The sequence below is a fragment of the Mesocricetus auratus genome, unplaced genomic scaffold (assembly GCF_017639785.1).
Source record: "Mesocricetus auratus isolate SY011 unplaced genomic scaffold, BCM_Maur_2.0 Super-Scaffold_6730, whole genome shotgun sequence".
Lineage (NCBI taxonomy): Eukaryota > Metazoa > Chordata > Mammalia > Rodentia > Cricetidae > Mesocricetus > Mesocricetus auratus.
In genome coordinates this window covers 57,894,773-57,922,384 of record NW_024429184.1, presented here as the reverse complement: position 1 = coordinate 57,922,384, position 27,612 = coordinate 57,894,773, and the positions used below count along the sequence as shown (strand labels likewise).

Sequence of the window (27,612 nt, the reverse complement as noted above, 5' to 3'; positions counted from 1 at the left end):
GAGGGTTTGTGTCTTGCATTATTGTAACTCGATGCGCTGTATTTGATCCATATCCCTGTGAGGGCAATGGAGGAGGATTGGAGGGAGAGGTTGGATGGAGAGTGTGAAAGAAGAATAAGTAGATAGATGACAGATAGGTAGGTAGAAAGATAGAGAGATAGATAGATAGGGTAATATCAAGAAGAAAATGATAATAAAAACTGGTGAGGCTATGGGGAAAGCATAATATTATTTCACTGTGGGATGAAAAACTTGTGCAACTACTATGAATATCAGTCTAGAGAATTATCCAAAAGCTTAAAGATCTACCATTTGACCTTTCTATATTATCCTCATCACATGCCCAAAGGACACTATGTCCTAGTGCCCAGATACTTGTTCATTTATATTCATTGCTGTTCTGCTTATAATACCTAAGAACCAGAAACAATCTAAATATCCCTTAACTTAAGAATAGATAATGGAAATACGGCATAAATAAACACTTGGATTCATTTAAACTGTAAAGAAAAATAAAATCATAGATATCTAATGTAAATGGGTGGAACTAGAAAACATACTGACTAACTCATAGACAAATGCTACATTTGTGGGTACTCACTCTGAATCTTTAGACATAAGTGAAACTATCATCCTTATTAAAGAAACTTCATTTTGGAGAAGATACAGATTAATAGAGAAATCCAAAACTGGTCAAAATGCAGGAAACTGACCACTGAGTGACGAATACCCAGTACTGTACATTTGTATTAGTAGACCAGGACACTTAACCCAGTAATTAACAAAATGCTGGTCTTGTTTTTCAAAAGTATAAATAGAATAACTTCCCAAAAGTTACTCACAAATGAATTTATATTATTTGTGTTTATTACAGTTTGATATCGGTGAAAACTTTGATGAAAGTTGTTATTATAGCTGTCAAGAGTCGAGAGTAATTAAAATAGGAAATGAAGGAAATCACAGGATTAATGAAAATATTCTATACCTTGCTTAAGATCTTTCATATTTTGGTATATTCATTTGAAAACACTTTTATGGAACAATACTTTTATAGAATACACAATTAGCTTTGAATTAAAAAGGGGAGAAATGTTGGCAAAGCTCCTTTGCCCTCTGACATAGCTCATGGTAGATAATAAAAAGGGGAAAAAGCAAAATTGAACATAAGAAAAAACAAATTTTATTTCTAAAAGAAATATAATCAAGCTCTCAAGATCAACACTTAATAATCCCTCTAAATCTAAATGCTTCTAAGATCAAATGTGTTGGAGGATTCATATTTAAAGCATCAAATTTTTAGCTAACCTAAGTGATTCTGTAACAACAAACTAATTATTTTCTTAAAGTCTCATAAATGCATGACTTTCAAAAAGTTTGCTCCTGCTTACTTTGTTTTTGCAGGAAAGTTTGTTAGATATAGAGTGGTTTCATTTCAAAACTTGTCAGCTGATTTCATAAGCTTGGCATCATGACAAGCTTGAATACACTCATGTAATTATAGAATTGATCTACAGAATACAGCTGTAGTTTTGTCCATTTGAACACTTAAGCCAACAGCCATTATGTAATTTTTGATCCAGACAATGTTGGGTAGTTCATTAAGACAGTGGTTATAATTCCTATCCGAATTCAGTAATATCCTGTAGTAACGGAAGCAAAAGTCTCATATTCCTAAATTAATGGCATGTACATCTTCCTCATATTTAAAACTAAGTGAGCTTTGATAGGGAAATATGATATTAAGAGAAGTCTATTTGTATTACTTGGAACACAAATTCATTATTAATACTTAATTTGTGTTCCTAAATTAAGAAACATTTTAATCACTCTTACTAATGTCCTTTCTCGTAAGCTTGAACAGACTGCAAATGTAGGCACGGAGAAAGAAACGATGTATTTAGGAATCCTTGTTCAATCCTGAAACCTATAACAATAAAAACAACAAAAGAGATTTTTTAGGCTAATGTCTTTTGAAGCCATCCTAAAATATAAACTAGGGTTCAAAAAAGGCCAAAGACCTGTGATGGTCTTGCTTTTAGTAATATCTCAATACTTTAACAGCATGCTCTTTCCTGCACACAGCAGCAATAACTATCTCTGAATATTTTAATGTGTACATTCATTATGTGTTTACATCTTGCAGCGTTTCTCAATTTTCACATAAAGTAGTCATCTCATGCTTGACCCTACAGCCTTTACTCTCACAATGCTCCATGAAAGTCCTTCATAACTTCACTGAGAGCAGTAGACTCTTGCCCCACAAGGCATGCTTCCAGCATTGGGCTGTGCTCCGGAAGAAGTTAGTCATTCAGTAGAAGTAGGATAAGAAACAAATGACAGACTCAGAATAGACCTTCCCAATACACAAAGCAATATTTATTTTAATATTCCTTTGCCTTATAAATGCTTTTCTCACATTTATCATAAACAGACATATATTAATACCTCATAAGTAAGTAAGCTGAAAATGTGAAATCTTTAGTTTCTTTCAAAGCAATGAAAATCCAGTGTATTTGAACCAGTGGAAGAGAAAAACAAATGCACATTTCATTTTGAAAACGTAGTAGACTGAGTGTAACAGATGTACTCCAACTACAACCTTTATATTGCTTTCAAAATATCAAAATTTGTCCACATCCTATATATATATATATATATATATTCTTTGTCCCCCTTTTCTAGTAAAAGCCAATGATGCACATCTATTTACTATTTTCTCTTTTGTTACCTTGTTATATTTTTATAAGCTAGGAAATGTTGCAGGCATTCTCAATTCAGTGGAAAATAAGACAAAGTTCTTATCTTCATAGGACCTTTAATCTGATAGGAGAAAGTGGCCACGACACAGTGAATGTATCATGTATATTCATCAAATGAAATGTTATTTTATAAGATAACATTTGTGTGTAACAAGTTAATAATATTCATAAGAAAATAAAGGCAGACATGAATGCAAAGAAATTCAGGATGAGAAAATTAAAAGTACAATGGGGAAAATCACTATTAGAAAGTGTCAAATAAAAAATGACTGGGGGAAAGTGATCAAGTATAGGACAACAAACGTCATCAGAAATACTGTGCAGATTGCTCTGTGGTTAACTAGATGTTTTTGCCGAGGACCTGCATTTGTGCCCACTGCACACCTAGCCATTCATAACAGAGTATAGCTCCAGTTTCAGGAGATATGGCCCTTTCTTCTGGACTCTGTGGGCACTAGAATTGCATGAAGAGCAAATGCATGTATGCAGGCAATCTGACACCTATAAAACAAGTAAATATTTTTTAAAATATGAAAGGGAATTGCAAAGCTGATACTGAGTAGATTTGATAGCTATATTAAGCAATATGAAGTTAATTTTAAATGAGATGGGAAATAATTGGAGGACATTAAATAGAGTCATAAGACAACTTGATCTTTCTGGTTGCCATGTAAAGAAATTACTTCAAGGAACAAGAGTAAAAATAACAGTCCCAATTAAAACTTCTGTCAGTGTAGAAAATTAAAAATGAGTCTAGCTATTTTAAGCATGAATACATTTGATGCAGAGAATTAAGAGCTTACAAATTCCTTGGAGTGATAAGATGCATGAACTCTAGCCTAGCTTCTGTAGAACAGAAATCAGAAATCTAGAATCAAGATGTCATCTGTCATCTCTCACAGTGCCATTACTGCCTTCCCATGCCCAGGAAGCTGAAAATTGACCTATTGAATTCTGCTACTGTTAAAACATCAATGGTCTTCACTTAGTAACCAAACAAGAGGAAATATAACCCAAGATCTCAAGAAATGTCCTGCACATGCCTGCTTAAGACATTTTTGGGAAGCATATCCAAGTTTAAAAAAATGGATCAAAGCGAGGAAGTTTCCTTGTGCATCTCCTTAGAGTACATGACATACTTAGCCTTTGTACAGGAGGTTGGTGTGTACTAAACTGAGAACAGCTGACATGGTGACAACAATGAACATGTTGATAACAGTAGCCAAAATCTAGGTGAGTATGAAGATGGAGCTAAAGGAGTTTGTTCGAAATGGAGGATACAAGTAAATTAAGATATCATATGGGAATATATTTGGGTGTGATGTGTTCAAGAATGCCATTAAACCCATGCCACATGGAAATCATTTTTCAAAAATAAACTTGCAGAAATATAGATAAGCTACTGCAAAAAGCACAACCACAAATTATAAAGAAAAACAAAACAAAAACTGTGACATTCAAGAACTGAGAGAACAGTGAGAGATATGAGATATGGCATAAGCAAAGTAAATGGAGAAGGTATGGAAAATGATAGACAAGCCCAAGTCATGCATCAAGTGTCATGAAGGATGGAGGGTTTAGCTGTGCTATTGATAGGTAAAGGCGTAGGCTGAGAAGTAAAAAGTCTATTCTATACACTAACTATGCTAGTAGGAAAGGCCTACATCTGAGTAAGTGGAAGGTGGAAAATTAGACAAACTTGGTTTTAATAATGATGGAACCTTAACCAAACAAAAAGTTTAAGATTTTCCACTGTAACACAGAAATGAGGTTTACAAAGAGAGTTGGAGCAAATGACTGGGATGGGTGAGTAGGGGCTAACTCAGTCATTACATTGCTTGCCATGCTAATGTGAGAATTTCAGCTAGAACACTGTATACCCAGATATAAACCTTGGCATGGTGATGTGCATTGAATATACCAGTGCTATAACAGGAGGGATAGACAGAACCCTTGGACTCACTGGCCATGCATTAAAGTCTAATTGGTAAGACCCAGATTCCTGTGACAGACCTTGTCAAAAATACAAGGTAGATGGAGCTTAAAACTCAATGCCTGAGGTTGATTTCAGACTTCTATATCCCTGTATACACAAGAATGCACCCAAACATACATACATACATACACACACACACACACACACACACACACACACACACACACACACACACACAGGCTTCAAAGCTACAGATAAACCCTGTCTCAAAAAACCAAAATATAAAAAAATAAGGATGTCTGTTAAAAAGAACATCATGTAGATACCCATCCTACCATACTTCCATCTTTTTCCTCATTCTAATCCCTCTAAACCCTCCAAACCCCTCCCTACTCTCTTTCAAATTCATGACCTGTTCTTTCGCTGTTATATGCATGAGTATATATAGATAGGCATATGCCTATTTGTATATGCATATATCTATATGTATTCTAAAATATAATTTGATTAGTCTTTACAGTGATACTTGTATGTAGGTTTTCAGAGCTGATGATCTGATACTGTATAACCAATTATCTCCTGCAAACAGATTTCCTCAGTTGTCTGTAGTTCTTTCAATTGATAAAGGCCTCATGGGTTTTTCCCCATCTACTTTGACATGTCCATTAGTATAGTTCTTGTTCAGCTCATATAGGGGTGGTTATGTTGGTGAGATTTTATGAGTGTAGTCCAGCCATACTTTCAGTAAAGTTAATATTTCAGTAACTTAGTTTCAAAAGTGTTAAAATACTTAAGATAAGCTATTTTGTTCAATTTATTAAAGTTGTGAATGTGCTGCTTTAGTCATTAATTAAATATCGACTGTTGCTAGATTATGCATTAGGGAAACTTTAGAATTGTGTGTAAATATTAGTAAGGACTGAGGTTTTACTCAAAGGATAGTGTTTGCCTAGCTGGCACAAAGACCTGAGTTCTGTCACCAGTAACACTGAAACTGGGAATGGCAACACACACCTGAAATCTTAGCACTCTGGAGGTGAATGCACGGGGATTGACCTTGAGTTCATCCTTAGCTACACAGAGAGTTCAAGGACAGTTAGGTCATATGACAGTATGTCCCTAAAGAAATTACCAAAAATGATTACAAAATAACAAAATATTGCCAGTTTAGTGAAGAAAATAAAGGTAATTATTGTGGTCTGTCAATATTTATCAACACCCAATCCTGTAGGTTTTTTGTTTCAAATTGGTCCAATACTTTGTTTCCACTACTTTATTTCAGTCAAAATAATTAATTTAACAAGTAGTTGACCAGTCTCAATAAGCATTTGAACAGTTTTATAGCTGCTGCTGCTATAGGAGTGAAAATAATAAGGTCTCATAAAGAGTATGCATTACTTAGGAAGAATGACTGCTGGGCAGTGGTGGTACACACCTTTAATGGTAGCATTTGGAAGGTAGAGGCAGGTGGATCTCTGTGAGTTCAAGGCCAGCCTGGTCTACAGAGTGAGTTCAAGGACAACAAGGACCCCAGGATTATTTCACAGAGAAACCCTTTCTTGAAACTCATCCCCCCAAAAAAGAAGAATGAGAGAGAGAGAGAGAGATTTGGATTTGGGAACGTCGTTAGTTTAGCTTAATGGAGAAAAGTATAGTTAAGAATTGAGGTGAATGGCATGAGAGTGATGTCTCAACGGTTCAGAGACCTTGCTGCTTTTGCAGAGGATCACAGTTCTGAACTAAGCACCTATTATCAAGCACTGAAAACAATTCTTAATTCCAATTCCAGGGATTCAGTGATATCTTCTGATGTCCACGGGCACCAGGCACTCACACAATACACATGAATGAATGAAGGAAAAATACTCCTGAAGGAAAATAAAAATAAATAATTTTTAAAAAATTAATTGAAGGTATGTCAGGATGTAATTTTATTTATATTCATCAGGTAAGGCATTTTTCTTTATTCTGCTCTATGGGATTTTATATTAAGTATAGAATTAAACCAGGCATGTACCTGGGGATACAAAATAGATAAATAACCCTGCATAAGTGGAAAGTGGAATGCTGTTTTATTGAGATCAGAAATATTGAGGAATCATATTCGAGGAAAATTCTACAGGGTATTTTTCTCCAAAATTTGTTTAACGTCCTGCTGTTATCAAAATAAAGAAATCATCTAAAGAAGGCATTGCACATGTGGACTTGAACTCGAAAAAGTTGATTTCATGTAGAGAGATGAAGCTGTATTAGATTTTCTTATAAAAAAATACTCATTTAAGAACCTTTAGGTTTTCCTGATATTTTGTATCGTAGGCTCTATCCAACATGTGGCTATGTACCAAGCATATGCCACAAAGCTATTCAGACACCCCCCATGGACCCCAGTTCCCACAGAAATTTTTACTTAGTTATAGTTTCCAGTCACTGTTCTTTTCTTAGCATTTTCATTTTTATTTCTAAAGTTTTGATTTATTCCTCCTTAAAATTCCCATGCCACACGAGAGAGCCTCCACTCCCGGCGGGAGCCACACACCCCAGACTCCTGGTCTTCTCTTCCACCAAGGGAATAGGATACCAGTGCCTGCAGACAGCCAGTGAGCCTATGCTCCCCAGTTTCCCTGTCTCCTTTTCCACTCACAAGCCAGGCAATTCAGGATCTGTTTCTGGGCCTGTGCTCCAGTGCCTGGAGACTGCCACTGAGTCTCCCCCCGCCCCAGGTGGGCGCATACACACCCCAGATTCCCTACCCCAGATTCCCGATCTTCTTTTCCACCCACCGGACCAGGACTAGGACCAGGAAGAGGAGGACTAACAGAGTATTAGACTTGCTTGCACACACTGAAAGGGAACTCTGGTCCCCTAACCACCAGACCAGTAAGAGGCTCTTTCTGCACCCACTCGATGAAGGGATGGGAAAGAGACAATACAAAAACACACTCAGCAACAGAAAAACAAATATTACACCACCAGATTCTAAAGACTGCATACCAGCAAAACTCCAAAATACCAATGAAAATGAAGTAGAAGAAAATGACCTTATAAACAACTTCAGGAAAATGATAGAGGCCCTAAAAGAGGATATAGGAAAATCTCTCAAAGAAATGGAAGAAAAAGCAAACCAAAAAATGCAAGAAATGGAAGGAAAAGCAAACCAAAAAAATGCAAAAAATGGAAGAACAAACCAAAAAATGCAAGAAATGGAAAAAACAACCAAAAAATGCAAGAAAGGGAAGAAAAAACAACCAAAAAAATGAAACAAATGGATGAAAAGACAAACAAAAAATTGCAAGAAACAATTCAAACGATGCAAGGACTGAAAACTGAAATAGAGACAAAAACAAAACACAATCTGAAGGAAGGCTGCAAATAGAAAAGCTGGGCAAACGGTCAGGTACTACAGATGCAAGCATAACCAGCAGAATACAAGAGATGGAAGAGAGAATCTCAGGTGTTAATGATACACTAGGAGAATTAGATTCGTCAACCAGAGAAAATCTTAAGTCCAAAAATCCCTAACACAAAACATGCAGGAAATATGGAACACCATGAAAAGACCAAACCTAAGAATAATAGGTATAGAAGAAGGTGAAGAAACCCACCTCAAAGGGGCAGAAAATATATTCAACAAAATTATAGGAGAAAACTTCCCTAATCTAAAGAAAGATGTGCCATTGAAGGTACAAGAAGCTTACAGATCTGAACAAGGGAGAGCTCTTGGACACCAGACCGAGAGCTGGGAGGCCAGCATGGGACTGATCCATCCCTTCTGAGTGTGAGAGTCAGTGAGGAGGCCTGGGCAACCTATGGGGCCCTGGGAAGTAGATCAGTGTTTATCCCTGGCATACAAACGGACTTTGTGTGTCCATAACACAAAGAGGGATGCTTTCTCAGATGGATTCTTAGGGGAGTGCATGGACCCTGCCCTTAGTGAAATAACAGACTCTAAATATCCCCTATGTGCAAGGAAGTGGCAATAGGGTGGGAGCCTGGGGGACATGGTGGAGGGGTGTGGGAGGAGGGGAGAGAGAGGGACCTGGGATTGACATGTGAAGCAAGCTATTTAAAATTAAAATAATAAAATAAAAATTTAACATAGAAGCTTACAGAACACAAAATAGAATGGACCAAAAAAAAGTCCCTTCGCCACATAATAATAAAGACCCCAAATATATAGAATAAAGAAAGAATATTAAGAGCAGGTAAGGAAAAAGGTCAAGTAACGTATAAAGGAATTACACCTGACTTCTCCATGGAACACTGGTTCAGATTCAGCTCTTCAGGATATTCATCTATGTTTTTGATCAAGCATATTCATAAATACAGGTGTTAACTGATTTGAAATTTGAATGTTTACATAGAGTTTTTCCTAGGTAATTAGGGAGGCAAGATTGAAATTTTGGACAGTGACTACAGAGGTTTAAGGAAGCATTTGTAAAAATCAATTTCAGGCTCCAAAGACCCAAAGTAGTCGAAGGCCATTCTATGAGAAATATGTGAAAAGATGGAGCTGATGCTAAAGTGTAGGGTCTCACAGGCAAGACTACTCTCCCTTCTCTGACACTGAAGGTTGAAAACTTTCATTATCACAGAATTTGGCATCTTCTAGGTTTGCCATATTCATTCTGCCTGTGTTCATTTTCAGTTTAAACAGGTTTCAAATTCTTTGCCTCATGATAGTACCAGAAACCATGAAGTCTTTAAAATAGGAGATGTCCCTGGCTGTTTTCAGAAAAGTGCTATATATCTTGACTCTCTCACTCTCCAACTCATGTTCAGGCTGTTGGATTCTAAAGTCATTTTAAGTGGCAGTATACCTACCATTAATACAGATTAGGTAAATATTTGTTGACCATTGGTTATCAAGTGACTCATGGCATAATTATGTGAAGTCATAAACTCTCTGGCTTTAATGAGTATAACTAATCTCTTCTTTCCAGAGAATTAAGATGGAAAAATAAAGTGATATAATTCCACTATCAAAGCTGAAGTTGGGGAAAATATCTGTGACTACTTGTATATTATTTTCCTTCACAATATGAGAAAATCAAGAAAAGCAGGGATATTAGCAACCAGTATGTGTGTGTTTGTGTGTGTGTGTGTGTGTGTGTGTGTGAATGGATTTCAAGCCTTACAGCATTGCTCTAAAAATGAAGCAGTTAAAGCTTTTAAAGAATTAAAGCATTTAAGGAAATGTACCAAAATTCAAACAATTTTTAATATTTTTTCATTTTTCTTGGTTATCCTTCAAAAGTGTTAATGAATAATCATGTTATCTACTGCTAACATTGGATCCACATGATATTAATAGTGATGAGTGCAACTATCACTCAGAGAATGCTATGTGGGATTTTGGGTGTCGGAAAAGAGTGATAAAGTTTTATAGCTCAAAATATTTATATGCTGTACTAGTTCTAGAGTAGCAGTTCTCAAACTCTGGGTTGGGGCTCCTTTGTGGTTGAATAACCCTTTCATAAGAGTCACACATCCTGTATATCAAATATTGATAATACAATTCATGACAGTAGCAAAATTACAGTTGTGAAGTAGCAACAGAAAATTTTTATGAGAGATTTTAATGAGATTAATTAGAATGACTTACTGTCTATGGTCTAAATAATCCAACAATGGATGGCCATGAATTGAAAGTCCAGGAATCCAGTAGTTGTAGTAATTGGTCAGTACACAAGACTGGATACCTCTTCTGGTTTTCAGGAAATGCTATAATCCTCAAGAAATAGGTTCCAATGCCAGTGAAGAAAATGAAGAAATGGACATGAAACCAAGGTGAAAGCCAGCAGGCAGAGAGCAAAAATATCCTTCTGTATCCAGATATTGGCTTCCATTAGAAGGTGTGGCTTAAATTAGAGATGCGTTTTCCCAGCTCAAAAGATCTGAACTGAACAAATCTCTTTCTCTCACGAAGATCCAGATTAGAAGTGGACCTTCTTGCTTGTCATTAAGAATCCAGATGCAGTCAGAATTTATTGCTAAAGAGCAAATTTCAACAAATTGGAGTCTATGATAACACTGACAAAGCAAAGGTTTTAATATTATTGCAAAATAGACCAAAACAAGAAATAGTACTGAAACCACAAAATTATGTTAACCTCAAATATAATCTATTTATCTTTTACCTTTGACTAATTTTTTAATTCATTTATTTGTTTTATATCCCAACCCCAGTTTTCCCTCTCTCCTCTTCTCACAGCCCATCACACATCCATCTCTCCTCCTCCCCCCATTCACTTCTCCTCCCATTTCTATTCAGATGGATATCAACAAAGCATGGAGTATCAAGTATCAGTAAGACCTCCCCTTGTATTAAGGCAGAGAAGGCAATCCAGGAATAAGGAGAAGCTTCCAAAAGCCAGAAAAAGAAACAGGGACGGCACTGGATCCCACTGTTAGTATTCCCACAAAAAGACTATGCTACACAGCTATCACATATAAGCACTGGGACAAGATTAATCCTGTGCAGGCTCCTTTGTTGTTGGTTCAGTCTCTGTGAACCTCTTTGAGCCCAGGTAGTTGATCTGTGCATTTTCTTGTGATGTCTTTGAGCCCGATCTGGGTCCTACAATTCTTCCTCCCTCTCTTTACTAGGATTCACTGAGCTTGGCCTAATATTTGACTGTGGGTCTCTATGTATGTTCCCACCAGTTTCTGAATAAAACCTCTCTGATGACTATTGGACTAGTTAGCAATTTGTTAGAGTAGCAGAGTATCACTAGGCATCTTTACATTGATTTCTTTTTAACACTTTTTTATTATATATTTAAATTAGAAACAACCTTGCTTCCCATGTCAGTCCTAGCTCTGTCTCCCTCCCCTCCACACCCACTCCCTTCCCCCAGCTCCCCCAGCCCCCACCCAATCCCCACTCCATTCCCCAGGGAGGGTAAGGCCCCCCATGGGGGATCTCTAGAGTCTGTCATTGCTCCCCCAAAGTGTCCAGATTGTGAAAGCATCCCTCATTGTGGGATGGCTCCCCAAAGCCCATTTCTGTGCCAGGGATAAATACTGATTTACTACCCAAAAACCCCATAGATTGCCTGAGTCTCCTCACTGACACCCACATTCAGTGGTTCTGTATCAGTCCCATGCTGGCTTCTTAGCCATTAGTCTGGGGTCCAAGATCTCCCCCTTGTTTAGGTCAGCTGTTTCTCTGGGATTAACAAGCCCAGTCTTGACCCCTTTGCTCATCACTCTTCCCTCTCTGTCACTGGGTTCCAGAAGTTCAGTTCAGTGTTTTGCTGTGGGTGTCTGGCTCTGCTTCTGTCTGTCACTGGATGGAGGTTCTAGGATGGTATGTAAGATAGTCGTCAAAATCATTATTAAGGAAGGGCATTTAAAGTAGTCTCTCCAATACTGCTTAGTTTGCCAGTTGGTGTCATCCTTGTAGATCTCTGGAGTTCTCACTACTGCCAGATCTCGCCTCAAACCTAAAATGGCTCCCTCTATTATGGTATCTCTCAACATGCTCTCTATTCCTTCCCCAACTTAAATTTCCTGCTCCCCCATGTACTCCTCTCCCTTCCTCTTGTCTCCCTCTCTTTGTCTGGCTCCCTTTACCCTCCCCTACCCTGTGCTCCCAATCTGCTCAGGAGATCTTGCCTCTTTCCACCTTTTCTTGGGTACCATGTATATCTCTCTTAGGGTCCTTACTGTTTCCCTGCCTCGCTAGCACTGGGATTGTAGACCGGCACTCCTCTGATTCATGTCTAAAATCCAATATGAGTGAGTACATACCATGTTTGTGTTTTTGGGACTGGGTTACCTCACTCAGTATGGTTTCTTCTAGTGCCATCCATTTGCCTGTAAATTTCAAGATTCCATTGTTTTTTTCTGCTGACTAGTACTCCATTGTGTAAATGTACCACATTTTCTCTATCAACTCTTCAGTTGAGGGGCATCTAGTTTGTTTTCAGGTTCTGGCTATTACAAATAATGCTGCTATAAGCAAAGTGGATCAGATGTCCTTATAGTATGAATGTGCATCTTTTGGGTATATGCCTAACAGTGGAATTGCTGGTTCTTGTGGTAGACTGATTCCCATTTTTATGAGGAATCTCCATACTAATTTCCAAAGTGGCTGTACAAATTGCCCCTCCCACCATCAGTGGAGGAGTGTTCTTCTTTCACCGCAACCTCTCCAGCATAAATTGTCCTTGGTGTTTTTGATTTTAGCTATTTTGACAGGAGTAAGATGGTATCTCAGAGTTGTTTTGATTTGCATTTCCCGGATGGTTAAGGATGTTGAGCACTTTCTTAAGTGACTCTCAGCCATTTGAGACTCCCCTATTGAGAATTCTCTATTTAGTTCTGTAGCCCACTTTTTAATTGGATCCTTTGGTGCTTTGGAGACTTGCTTCTTGAGCTCTATTTAGATTTTGAAGATCAGCCCTCTGTCAGATGTGGGATTAGTGAATATCTTTTCCCATTCTGTGGGCTTCCTTTTTGTCTTGTTGACTGTGTCCTTTGCCTTGCAGAAGCTTTGCAGCTTCAGCGGGTCCCATTTATTAATTGTCAATCTCAGTGTCTGTGCTACTGGTCTTATACTTAGGAAGCAGGATCCTGTACCAATTCATTCAAGGGTGCCTCCCACTTTCTCTTCTAATAGGTTCAGTGTGGCTGGATTTATGTTGAGGTCTTTAGTTCATTTGGACTAAAATTTTGTACATGGCAATAGACATGGATCTATCTGCAGTCTTCTACATGCCAGCATCCAGTTATGCCAGCACCATTAGTTGAAGATGCCTTCTTATTTTTCCTAGTAAAACTTTAGCTTCTTTGTCAAAAACCAAGTGTTCATATGTGTATGGGTTAATATCAGGGTTTTCTATTTGATTCCATTATTCTACCTGTCTATTTTTGCGCCATAACAAACTGTTTTGCACTCACACTAGTGATGGATGAGTGTTTCCTTCCCTTCAAATCCTTTTTCACATAAACTGTCACTTGTGTTTTTATCTTAGCCATTCTGACAGATATATTATGGAATCTCAGTGTTATTTGATTTGCATTTTCCTGATGGCAAAGGATGTTGAACTTTTAAGTGATTCTCAGACATTTGAGATTCCTTGGATAAGAATTCTCTATGTAGATCTGCACTTTTAATTGCATTAGTTGGTTTGTTGATGTTTAGTTTCTTGAATTCTTTATATACTTTAGAAATCAGCCCTCGGTCAGATGTGTGTTGTTGAAAATCTTTTCCCATTCTGTAGGCTGCTTCTTTGTCCTGTTGATGGTGTCCTTTGCCTTGCAGAAAGTTGTCAGTTTTATGAGGTACTGTTTATTAATTGTTGCTCTTAGTGCCTGTAATATTGATGCTTTGTTCAGGAAGTTGAATCCTGTGCAAATGTGTTCAAGATTACTTCCAATTTTTTTCCATCAGGTTTATTTATCTAGATTTATGTTGAGGTATTTCAACTGTTTTGAAGTGAATTTTTTTCAGGGTGGTAGATATTAACCTATTTGCATTATTCTACATGAAGACATCCAGTTAGACCAGCACTATTTGTTGAAGTTGCTTTCTTTTTGACATTGTATAATTCCTTGTGGAAAATAAGGTGTCCATAAGTGGGTAGATTTACATTTGTGTCTTTTAATCAATTCCATTTATCCACCTGTCTGTTTTTATGCTGGTACCATGTGGTCTGTGTTAATACACCCCTGTAGTAGAACTCTTAATACTAAATGGTGATTCCTCCCAAAGTTCATTTATTGTACTGGATTATTTTAGCTATCCTGTGTTTCTTGTTTTTCTGTATGAAATTGAGTATTGTTCTTTCAAGGTCCATAAGTAATTGTGTCAGGATTTTAATGGGGGATTGTTTTAAATTTGTAGATTGCTTTTGTTAATTTTTACTATGTTAATCCTTCTGATTCATGAGAATGGGAGTTCTTTCTAACTTCTCTAGTTTCTTTGTCAACGACTTGGCATTCTTGTCATACAAGTCTTTACCTTGTTTGGTTACAGATACACTAAGATATTTTGTATTACTTATGACAGTGGTGAACGATGTCATGTCCCTGATTTCTTTCTCAATTTATCATTTGTATATTGGAAACATACTAATTTTGGTTTGTTTGTTCATTTGTTTGTTTGTTTTTGAGTCAATCTTTTATTCAGACCACTTCACTAAAGATTTTTAGGGAGTTTCCTGGTACAATTTTTGGGGTTACTTATACACACTATCATATCATCTGTGGATAATGATACTTGGACTTCTTCCTTTCCAATTTGCCTTCCCTTGATCTCCTTTAGTTGTCTTATTGCTCTAGCAAGAACTTCAAGTAGTCTCTGACTAATTATTTTAAACAAAGGCAAGTGTACTTTTTTCCTATTAATGTGATATTAACTTTATTATTTGCAAATTGAGCATGCATTTCAAAAGACTGTCATTATAAAATATTTTATAATAACATTCTCTGAATTATTATAATTTAAAGAGAAATGAACAGATGTAGGAATTTCATTGACAAATATAGAAAAAAACTTTAGGAAATGATGGAAAATTCTTTGCTTATTAACTTCCAGTTCTTCACAGAAAAATGACCTAATAGATACCAAGAAACCAACAAGATCTAAGGAGTCTGATTTCAGTGAAATTACTCATGACATTTGAAGGAGTTAAGTACTTTTTTATCTGCATTTGTGTAGCTCCCAGAACAAATCCCTTTTGTCTTTGCAAATTACAATTTATATCCATTCATCCTCATTAGGCATCATTGAGACAAAGTATGTTTTGTTCATTCTTTAACATCCTCTACAGAATCCACCACTATATCATCTTGTGAAAAAAAGATGTCAATAATGTTGAGATTGTCTTAAATTTAATATTGTCAAATAAAGGAATAAAATCTTAAATAATGAATGAAAACAGACTCCTGTCATTACTCATAAGTCTCAAGTGACCTTCAACTAAGTAGAAGAAAATAATTTATGGCTCAGATGAAAATGAATATTAACCCGAAACAATTATGTCTTATTATTATCTAAGTAATTGGGAAGTTGCAAACAGAATTTTGGTGGGGATTTTGAAGACAGTACTTACAAAGTGGAGTAGTGAGAATGGGGAATGATGAAATGAAGATATAGAGTATGGCCCAAGCCTGAAAGACATTGGGATCTATGATGGGACACTTTTAAAGAGGTCACATATTTCACACTGTGACAGAAGAGTGCAGTAATCAAAACCTTGTGGGAAACAACGTATTCATACTTTTGTAATAAAGTGTTTATTGGAAAGGTTAGAGGGTTCTACTAAATGAATATTAAATAAAATCAAATATCAAAGGATGATATATCACAATTCATGTAAATATATGTAGGTCAGAGAATTTTCAGGTTTCTGCAATTTATGATTTCAAGTAAATGTTTTTCTACTTTCACCTTGAAAAACATTTTAAAATTGTAAACTATGAAGTGTAACATGGACTTTTACATTTAAAAAATTCTATTGTTATTTGTAATACTCTATTTACTGAAACTGTAGTCATATGTGTGCAATAAGAATTCTGGGCTGTTTGTAAATCACTTCAAAACAAGACTAACAGGGGCAATATATATATATATATATATATGAGCACTTCATCAAGAACATGTAGCAACAAAGCAAATATTGGGCTCCTAATTTCAAAAGATAAACACTAAAAGACATAGAAAATCACATGGGTCCTGATAAAATAATAGTGGTGGCTTCAATTCTCCATCATCAATTTTAGATACCACTTCCAAATAAAATCAAGTAATTTCACAACTAAAATATAACATGGGTGAACTAGACTTAACAGACATATAGGGATCTAGTTCTATCTATTTGCCTTAAAATTTTTGATGTTCTATGCATGTTTTGAATACTGAGTACTGCTACATCTGCTCCAATCAGTTGCCAAATGAAAGTTTTCTGATATGGATTGGTCTGGGCACCAATCTATGAGCATAGCAGAATAACATTAGGAATCATTGACCTTTTTTTCATATGTTTGTTTGTAAGTTTGGTTTGTTAGGTTTGTTGTGGTTTGGCTTTTGTTGGTGGTGTTGTTTTTCACCAGTTATTCTTGATTCCATCCTAGAATTTTGACTATCCAGACTTTGATTTCAGCTAGTTTGGTGACCCAGTCCCAGCCCTGGATGTTTTGCCTGGTTTGCAGAAGATGACTGGTATAAGCTCTATATCCCTCATTACTAAGATTCCTCACTAAGGTCACACTCTTAGATTCCAGAGAGTCTTACCTGCAGTAAGTTTTCACATCTACCCTCCAAAGTCTCTAGATTCCAGTTGTCTCTTCTGATAGTATCCCTCTCCATATTTCCCTTGCCTACATGAATCTTCCTGTTACCATCCCCACCCTCTCTCAGTCCAACAACAAAATCTAATCCATTTCCCCTTCCCAGGGATATCTATGTGAACCCAGTGAGCTCTCCTAGTCTCTCTCAGTCTGAGGACAACAGCATGATTATCCTTACTTTACAGATAATACCCATTTGTAACTGAGTAAATACTATGTTTAAGAACAATATGTCATTCAAAAATAATATAAATAAATATTTAGGATATATTTAAACAAACAAGTGAAAGACTTTATGATGAAACTTTTAAGATAACAAGAAAGACAGCAGAAATTATGTAGGCAGAATTAATATTGTGAAACTGTCTATACTATAAAAATGATTTTATAGAATTTGTGCAATACCTATAAAAGCAAACATATCATATTTCACAGGATCACATAAAACACCAAAAGAAATTGTTTGGAACCACAAGATACCACAAGTAACAATTCTAGTGTGTGAAAACAATACTGAGGTGTGACTTCAATTATACTATAGAAATATAGTGTAATAGGCTGGCCAACATTGGAATACTATAGACAGGAAAACAAATGTAATAGAATAGAGGAACAAGATATAAAATACTGAGCTATACTCCGTTAATTTTTGGCAAAGGAAGCAATAACATATTTTGGTCAAAAAGCCTTTTCAACAAAGAATCATGAAAAAAACTGGATTTGCATTTGAAGGAAATGAAATTAGATTTTTCTTTACCTTATACAAAGATCAATTTTAATTGGATCACACCTTAATTCAAAACCTGAAACATGAAACTTTTAGAAGAAATCATAGAGAATAACTTTCTAGATATTGGGGTAGAGAGAATATTTTAATATAATGTCAACAACACAGGAACTTTCCCTAAGATCAATAGATAGAAGGAACTATATTAAAATAGGGTTTCTGTAGATGAAAAGAAATAGTCATAGAGTTAACAGACATCCAACAGAACTGGAGAAAATTTACTGGCTGTACTTCACACAAGGAGTGGACATTACACATTTATAATGTATTGAAGAATTTAAATACCAAGGAAATAAAGCTGCCAATGAACAAATGGACAAATAATATCAATTTAAGAGAAAAACAAAATTTGGCCAATAATAATTTACTTGAATTTCTTTTATTTTTAGTTTTAAAATTATTTTTCACTTTATATACTAACCTCAGTTCCTCCTCTCTCCCTTTCTCCTTTCCCTCATCCACTCACTAGAGTTCTTCAATTAAATTCCATTTATCCATGTGTCTGCTTTTATGCCAATACCAAGCTAGTTATATTACTGTAGCTCTACAAGAGAGTTTGAAGTGATGCCTCAGAGGTTCCTTTGTTGTACAGGATTGCTTGGCTATCCTGAGTATTTGCTGATATTTTTAATTTATAAAATATCCTTTACTATTAATGGATGCAAATTAAAAGTTCTTTGAGATATCACCTCACCCTACTCAGAATGACTACCATCAACAAATGTCAGAGATGGCAGGGACAAAAAAGAACCCTTATTTACTATTTGTGGGGTGAAAATTAATATAGTTATTATACACATAAGTTTGGATATTTCTCATAAATCATAAAGAACACTATATTATGCACTTGCTATTTCTTTCTTGGAAGTATATCCACAGAACTACTGCCTATCCTACAATAGAGATATTTGCATCCCCATGCATATTCACTACAGAAATGAATTGGAATCAACCTAGTTGTTTGTCAACAGATAAAAGGATGATGAACATTTTATACATATTTATGTGTGTGTATTGAGTTTTATTAATCTCTAAATTAATGAGTTTAAAAACTTTGCAGGAAAATGGAATGAAGCAAATTATATAGTATTAGTCAAGGTCACACAGAATCAGAAAGGAAGAAACAATAACACCCCGTCTCTCACATACGAAATCTATCTAAAAATACATAGATACATATATATCCACGTGATATAGTAAACCATGAACAGAACAACAAGAAGGACTAAGTATAGTATTAATTTGGACCAGAGAAAAAACTGAGTACAGGTAATAGATATGATGTAAAAAAAACATACGAAGCTTATAATTTCTCTAGTTTTAATTCTACCATGAAATTTGTTTGTTTTGCTGTAGTTTTGTTTTGTTTTGTTTGAGATAGAGACTGTCCACGTATGTCGCACCTGCTGAGCAGCCTGTATCCAAGAATGTGGCGAGGATTGATGACACAGGGACCGGTTGGTTGCGTTAAGAAAACTTTATGCTCCCCAAGTCGGCTTAGGAGAACTCCCCAAGAAAAAACGCTTCCCTTCAGAAAAAACTTCTGCCATCCATACATGCACAATTCTCCAACCAAGCTCTCATTCACCTCTCACAGCTCTCACAGACTTCTCACCCTCCTGACTGGTGGTTAAATATCCAGCACCAGAATCGGGGAGCAACAGCAGGGAGTAGGGAGGAGCAGCTAGCCATAGGCGGGATCAAAGTCATGGTGTTTCAGTGAGCAAGCCCTTATCGGAGCCCTATCAGGAGCTTTATGGTACTGAATTGTTTTCAGTAAACATACTTTCAGTAAACATTATCTCGCAGCTGCCTGCTCCCAGGGGTGGGTTTCTGAGCAATGTCTGGTGTCCCCACACATGTATAGCCCTGATTGTCCTGGAACTCACTCTGTAGACCAGGCTGGCCTCAATCTCACAGAGATTTGCCTGCCTCTGCCTTCTCAGTGCTGGGATTAAAGGCATGCACCACCACCACCACCACCCAGCTTTTGTTTGTTTGTTAATGGTGAATAAGTGCATAAAACATATTAAATGATGAAAGTACAAAAATTAATATGAAGTTCCATATCTTTCATTGTGAACAGAGCTCTTTCGTATTAGCATAATACCAGTACAAATACACCATATATCAACACTAGGATGCTTCTAATGCATAAGGCACTGAAAATGTGCATAACTATCTGTTATACTCTATTGTCTAGAGAATAGAGATGTGGAAAATGTCAGAATGTTCAATAAAAATAAAACCATAGTGCATCTAACTATATAGCACAGGTTAGCAGTAGTATCAATGCCACTTTTCCGCCAAATATTATCCACCTCACTCTGGTTGAATTCACAGAAAAACATTTCTATCATAAGAAGTCCTGTTCTATTCACTCTTGGTTCAAAAGCTGACTGTCCTAAAAGAAATTTCAGCAATGGAGCTTGTTAATAAGATGAAGTTAGACTCTTGCAACTTTATAGAGAGCTTCGCTTGACTGTGACTCCCCTCCCTGTCTTTCTTAAAGGAAGGATGGCAATGAGAGAATATTTGTGAAATTTTATTCTGGTTTCTGAAGAACCTTTCCATAGGATGATACAGGAGAGAAAGGAGGAGTAGAAGTAAAAAGGATTGTGCAATAATGGTTTATATTCATGCACACAGCAGAGGGAGGGCTTTGAGGTGAGAGTTCACAAAGAGCCTTGAGGACTGCATAATCACATGATGGTATCTATTGAAAAGTCTGAGATTCTAATGCTCATTTAAATGGTTTTTCCTGGAAGCTTCTAAGTGAATATTGTGATTTGAAACTTTTGAAATAGTTTCCTGGAAGGATAAACTTAGGTTGATGAGGCCATTGTGGTAGTAAAGTGACATTGGAGAAGACAGCGTAATGGTGCAGTCCAGTGATGTCAATGTAGACAATTTGCTGCGTGTTGTGCATAGTTCCAGTGATTCAAAGATGAATACACACAGTCACTGTCCTAAGCGTGCAGTAGAAAGTGAAGTACTACTGAATCTAAATAGGTTCATATTTACTTTTAAAGTACATGATTATTGAACAAAAAGTGTAAGGAAATGAAACCCAGATTCTACCAACATGAGAGATAATTCCTAACATTTTAAAGTCTGTATGCTCTGTATATAACAATTTAGTTTTTAGCATAAAAAATACATCAAATGAAATACTCACTTTAACCAAAGATGGTAAAAATCCTATCAATATGCTTACTCTCACCATTATTTTAAAATAATTTAAGAGTCTTTGAAGGACAGAAATGGTGAAACAAAGTTTAAAATAGTTTATTTTGATTTGAGACTGAAAACGTGATTAGTCTGCTGCTTAAAATAAAAGCAACAGATGTTTCAGGTTTGACAATTACAAAAACCATAGTGAGTTCTAATCAAGAACGAAGCAAAGAGTGAACAAGAAGGCCCAGTGCAGTGACTAACGCATATAGACAGCAAAACCTCTGGTACAAGGAAAATACACTGTAAAGATTATGCCTGCAACGATTAGTAAAAGATGAAGTGGAACTACTGATCAGAATTATGACTTGAGGTGGAAAGCATGAGTAAGGAAAGATGTGATTTAGAATATTCTGTGAGTGACAGCTCTGGGTGGCATGAGGAATGTTGAGTAGAAAAAAAGATGTATTAAGATCAGAAGGAATTGACACTGATATAAGAAAATAGAAAGAATGATCCCACATCAGTGTGTTGCTGTGCAATCTCATATGTGGCATGCAGCCTGATAGTTTGAAGTTTGTTTGTAAAATACAAAATGATATTTCTTTGAAGATACAGCCACTTGTAATATGAAAAGCTCACTGATTATTGTCTATTGCTCCTTTAAACTTTCCTTCAACATAAATCACAGAGTAGATTCCTTTATTGGATGGTTTTGCTTATGATAATTCCCCAGGTATTAAACACTAAACTGTGTCTGACCCAATATTTAAGGCAAATCTGAAAATCAGAATTTTGAAGACCCATTGAGTTTCATTTCTTGATTCATTTGAAGAACGATTGCATATCAACTGTCTCAACAGTTGAGCATGATAACAGTAATATCTGTTATTCTCAGAACTCTTTCTCATATAGAATTTTTGAATAATGACTTTAGTACCAGATGCCTGGGTATACAGAGTTCACTAAAACATGTTGCATGTGCATCATAGTATTCTTTCTGGTTTCTCAAAATCAGATGATTTTGCTTAGGACTATGTCAAAGTTCTACATCTCATTGTTGAGCTAGACCAAGAGCTCCAAGTCCAAAAGCTTAGTGAACCTCTCTGAACTAGTAATTCCCCCATAAAATGTCAAAGGACTAAGGGGTCAAAAATACACATTTATACACGATAACTTATCAATTATTACCATAGTCAGGTGGCAGAATATACTGATGAGATAACAAAATAGTAAAATGAAATGTATAACGATAGATGATTTTTAACATTTTACTTTTACTCTGAAAATATAAATAGATTCATGGTTATTTGAAACATATAACCACTTGTATATATGAAATATGAACTATATACAACCATGTGGATATTTTTATATGAATGCACACTGTAATAAATCTAGGAATTAGACCAAAGATGTTAACACTGGTAGCTTCTGGCAGCATAATGAGAATCTTTGCATTTAGATACCTTTAATTCTTTCCTTAGGCTTTTACGATTGAGATTTTCCCTCTTCTCCAATAATTTTTCACTGTTTTATTAGCAGATATTCAATATTTTAGTGAATCATCAGTTGAAGTTCTGCAAACATAAAAGAAAGGAAGGCTTTCAGTGACTATTGTCAACATGGAGAGGACACAGTTGCTCCTGTGCGTCTACAACTAGTCACGAAAGCATTATTCTAACTTCAACTGCAGTTTCCTGACTGAAGAGGGGGTAAAAATTGAACCAATTTTTCTGCCAATTCCATCAGAGAAAAGGTCATACTGAATTACCCAGGCAAAGTCCTGATTCCCTCTCTTCCTCAGGCGGTGGAAGAACGCTGGGCTGAAATCTAATCATCTGTAATATATAAGAAAGGATCACCAATGTACATTACATCCATAATAGCAATTCTTCCTGACTAAATAATGAGCCCTCTTCAGGTGACAGAGTCATCTGTCCTTCAAATATGATTTCTGGTATTATAGCATCTCCTTGGAAGCATTTATTCTCTAAAGTCAAAATGGACAAAAAACAATCAATCTCTTAATTACGCAATGCTCCTAAAACAGATACAATATAGGAATCAAAAACTGTTTCACTTCCAGGAATCCTTTTGGATGAAGCAGCTGGCTTCTTTCATTGAGAATCTGGGAGTGTAAAGTCAGTCTGTCTGCATTAATGCGCGTTAATCATGCATCTCCCATGCCTGTTTTGTTTAACCTTAGACAGTCATCATAAAACAACAGTGTATTAAAGGCTTTGTAAAATAAATTATAGTTTGGTTTTCATAGTTATTTGATGAAATAATTTATAAATGTAAAATATGTATCTTTACATGATCACTTGAAAGAATAGTGAAGTTTGTTTGGCTACAAATGATGAATATATAGATAATTTTTGTTCGTATTTTTACCAAGCAGTAATATCTAAGTAAACATTGCATATTTTCACAGACTGAGTATATATTATATATATAAGATGTGCATATATCATATGTATATATGTGAAATGTGAAATGTGTTTTATAATTAGGCAATAGATTAACTATTGGCAGTGATAGACAGGACAATCAGGAAGGCATACTATGAAAGTGATGAAAATTAATGCAATTGACATGTGACAGAGGTAGTACACACACACACTTGACTTGGATCTAGCTGCTAAGGAGAAAAAAAACAACATCCTTTGCAAAAAAAGTGAATGGAAAGTCTGCTAAGCAAAATAATCCAGACATGGAAAGACATATGTTGCATGCTTTGTCACATATAAAATCTATATTTAATCTGTATGATATGAAAAACTAGGGACTATAAGAGTGAAAAAAGATGTTAAGGATCAGGGACCATGGTTATATAATGGAGGGTGGGAAAGAAGGACAAAATATCGTGTATTCTCCCACTTGGAGTCTGAGATTTAGATCTCTCTGTTTCTCTCTGCATGTTATTTAAATGTGTTATTTATTTTTCTGTATATCTCTTTCTCTGTAAAAAAAAAACAGGGAAAAAAGGAGGTCTTTTGGATGGATGGGGGACGGTGGACAGTACGAAGACAGTAGAGGTAAACGGTAGCACAGACGATGCTATGAGAAAAGTACAATGAAACAAATACATGTATCAAGGTATCATAGTGAAACGCAGAATTTTTCCTTAAATTTAAAACAATGAATTATGAAGAAATTAAACCTAAAGGGGGAGGTGAAAGATCCCAGTGTTTGGGACAAGAAGCTCTTTTTTCCCAAATCTACTAAATCCTTTTAGTTCCATTTACTTTTTAAGGAACTTAAGTCTCCTAGGACAAGATGGGGAGTGGGTGGATTGTGATTTAAAGAACTGCTATCAATAATGGAGTAAGAGGAAACCATTTCAGTGAATAAATCCAGGGGTCAGATAAACAGGAAAAAGAGTGTGTCATGTCCTGACTGCCATGTCGTAATTATGTCTAAGGACTTAGGAATGCCTATCGCATTTCAGATACTATTTCAGTCATGTCTAAATGTCAAATTTTAGAGTGCAGAGTGAGACTTAGTATGCATTCCTACGATTCTCTTCACAAACAATGTGAGTCATGTTACACAGCTAGGAAGAGACTTTATACTCTGGGCAGCCTAGCTTCAGTCCCAGGTCTCAGCCCCTATGCTGCATTGTAAGTGCCGTTCCTTGGGAAGGCTAAAAATTGGTTTTCCTTCTCTCACTGAAGCACTCACTTCACCCATGTCTCAAACTGAGCCACTCTCAAAATTGTCAGTCTAGCACTTTTGAATGCATGCTCTTCCCCCAGTGACTCATGTAGCACATGCCTAGGGGAAAACCTCTGTAATTCCTTTTTTACCTGTGTTGATCTAACTAAAAAGACTGTGAATATAAGATGAGATTGAATTTCAATCCCATTCAATTTTTATTCACTTCAGAAAATCTCCATATGAGAACAAGGTTAAAGAATTCAGACCTGCCCCTCATACTGTGGACCCTGGTGTTGGAAGGTAGAAGTCTACAGGGCCTATGTTGACTGGTTGACTGTGATTCTTCTGACACTGCTGTGGAAGAGCTTGGTCTGCCTGCTTCATATGTACTAATTTCTCATTTGCATATATGACTATAGTTCCTTTTCCTTTGAGAATTAATGATAACATGGCAGACTGCATATTATCAGACTCAATATGTACCATTTATACTCCCCAACCAGTTAATAACATCATTATTTACTTACACAAACCTTCCTCACACTTCAGGGAGAAGGCCATCATCAATTCTACCTTTGGTACAATAAATAAACAGGATGAAGTGTCTTATTCTATTATCTATTGTCTTCATAGCAAAGATGGTAGGAAATAGTCTTTTAAAATTATTCAAGGGTTTTAGAACTCAACCAAACTTAGTTATTCTCTAAATTTGTAGACTGTACCTTCTGGAGTCAACTTATGTTCACAGCTTAGATGTGTACAGAGTTATACAAGTTCAGCACTATTGCATAAAGACAACTGCTGGGAGCTTTGGTATTTGACTTAAAAGAATGTGTGTGGCAGGAGGGCTAGCTAGCAGGAAGGGCATGGAAACCTGATGTCAGATGTTCAGGATTTAGTAAATTTCAACATGGTAGCATGCACTGGTAATCTCAGCCTTTGCATGGCTATATGAGAGGAAGACCACAGAAAACATTCAAGAAGCTTGTAGCCCAGCTACCATGTAACTTAGCACTAAATACAAGATAGTCTCAGAGTAGAAGCATGAACCAACTCCCAAGGCTGTCATCTAACCTCAATGTGTATACTATGACCAGTGTGGGAAGACACACAGAGACACTCACACACATAAACAATTAAAAGATTTTTTTATTGATTTTGGGGACATGAGAAATGGTTCAGCTTTTATATACTCTCAGTGTATATATCAAATGTCTCACAAACACCAGAAACTCCAACTCTGGGGAATAAATCTTTTGCCCTGTTTTGGATCCAATGGGCATTTGTACAAATGATGTTTATGCAAACACATACACATGAATCAAAAAGACATAAGAAAAACGAGATGTATTATGCTGGCTGCTTTTATGTCAACTTGGACACATGTTAGTCATCAGAGTGGAGGGAAACTCAGTTGACAAAATTCCTCTTCACCATCAGGCTTCAGAACCAGGTGGTATTGGTGTACATCTTTAATCTCATCACTCTTCAGAGGCACATGGAGATAGAGCAATTTGTGGAAGTGCAGCTTTATTTTCTTACACATTGCAGTTCATTGAGAGAAACCAAGGAACTTCCACAAATTGCTTTGTTCATGGTGTTGCATCATGGCAATAGAAAACCTAAGACATGTTTCTCTGTATATCTTTGGTGTGACAGGGTTCTATAACCCTTTAATAGTTTTAAAGCTATATCTCCATATATTTTTGTAAGGTATGAAGTCAATGATTCTAAGAATGAAAGGCTTTATATGTTTTATTTCTTGTACAAACTTTGGGTCTGGTTAATTTTGAAAGTGGTATTATTTTTTCAAATTTGTTTTTAATAATAGAATTGAGTTCTTAAAAGATGCAGAAAAAAATAAGTTTTGGTAAAAAGAAATGCCAAACTAAAACAACTGCCTTAGAGTATTGAGAATCATATTATAATACTCTCCTTTTTTATAATCCTTTAAATAAAATTTCAGGGTGGGAGAAGTGCTTTGGTGACTGAAGGCTGAGGACTATTATTGGCCCTCCTGTCACAGTGTCTCTCCAAGGTATTTAAGAAGCCCTGCAAGTCTGCTCTCCAAACACTTTGTAGTCTGGCTCAGCGGGCTCTTACCCTTCTGTGCAGGTTGGCCTCTCTCTCCGGTGGCTGCACTGTTTTTTCGGCTGTCGTTTTTTATTGAAAAATAAAAGCTAAATTGGAGTTTCAGAATACCTTCCATTTAACTCCTTTGATAAAACAGGAAAGATAAAAGCAACCAAGTCACAAGAGATGTGTTTTTGAAAGCTGTGCCTTGGATATCAGAGATGCAGAAATAAAAGGCTGCTTCAAAAATAGAGCCCACTGGCCTCACTTTGGCCTGCTGCAGCTCTTCCCTGCACTAGACCTGCTTTTAGCTTTAATTTTTTATTCAAGAAGTTAAATGGGAGATTTGAAATAGTTTGGATCAAATATAACAGCAATTGAAAAGTGGCCATCAGATCATTCTTTTAAATTCATTATTCTTACATACCTGGGCCAGAAGACTTTGTCAAGCAAATTTGTTGCACATCTCTTGAAAAGGGTCACATTATTCATATTATTTTTCTTTCCATCGAAAGCACTTGACCAGTCCTATCAAATAGTAAGGATTTGGCAATGGAGCCTACTTCACAAGCACACTACCATATGTGGAATGAAAAACCTTAAAGTAAAACACATAACACTTACTGATTTTGAATTTTTAAATATATTCCATTGAACTGTTAAATTTAAATTTCTGTTGTAGGAGTTTTAGGATTCTGATATTCATTTGTATTGCTAATATCATTTCAAAGTATTTACTTGAAAAGGCATTCCAGTAATTCTATGGTTACAGCTCAGTTGCCTAATCATTGAATGATAAACCTACAAAAGGAAAATCAGTAACTTTAATAAATAACAATAAGTAAAACAAGATTTGTCAAATATATATGAGCATTTAAGATAGCATCCTACAAGAGTGTGGATCTGTTACTACACTAAAATTT

At 36.0% G+C, this 27,612-nt stretch overlaps 1 long non-coding RNA gene across 1 annotated transcript; it reads right to left on the bottom strand.

Moving 5' to 3' along the window:
• LOC121139009 lies at positions 1–22,796 on the bottom strand. Its single transcript, XR_005875882.1, has 4 exons — positions 22,728–22,796; positions 22,423–22,533; positions 1,834–1,924; positions 1–55 (listed from the first exon to the last, which is right to left on the bottom strand). It is a non-coding gene; the product is annotated as an uncharacterized LOC121139009 (long non-coding RNA).
• Between the last annotated feature and the right edge of the window lie 4,816 nt (positions 22,797–27,612).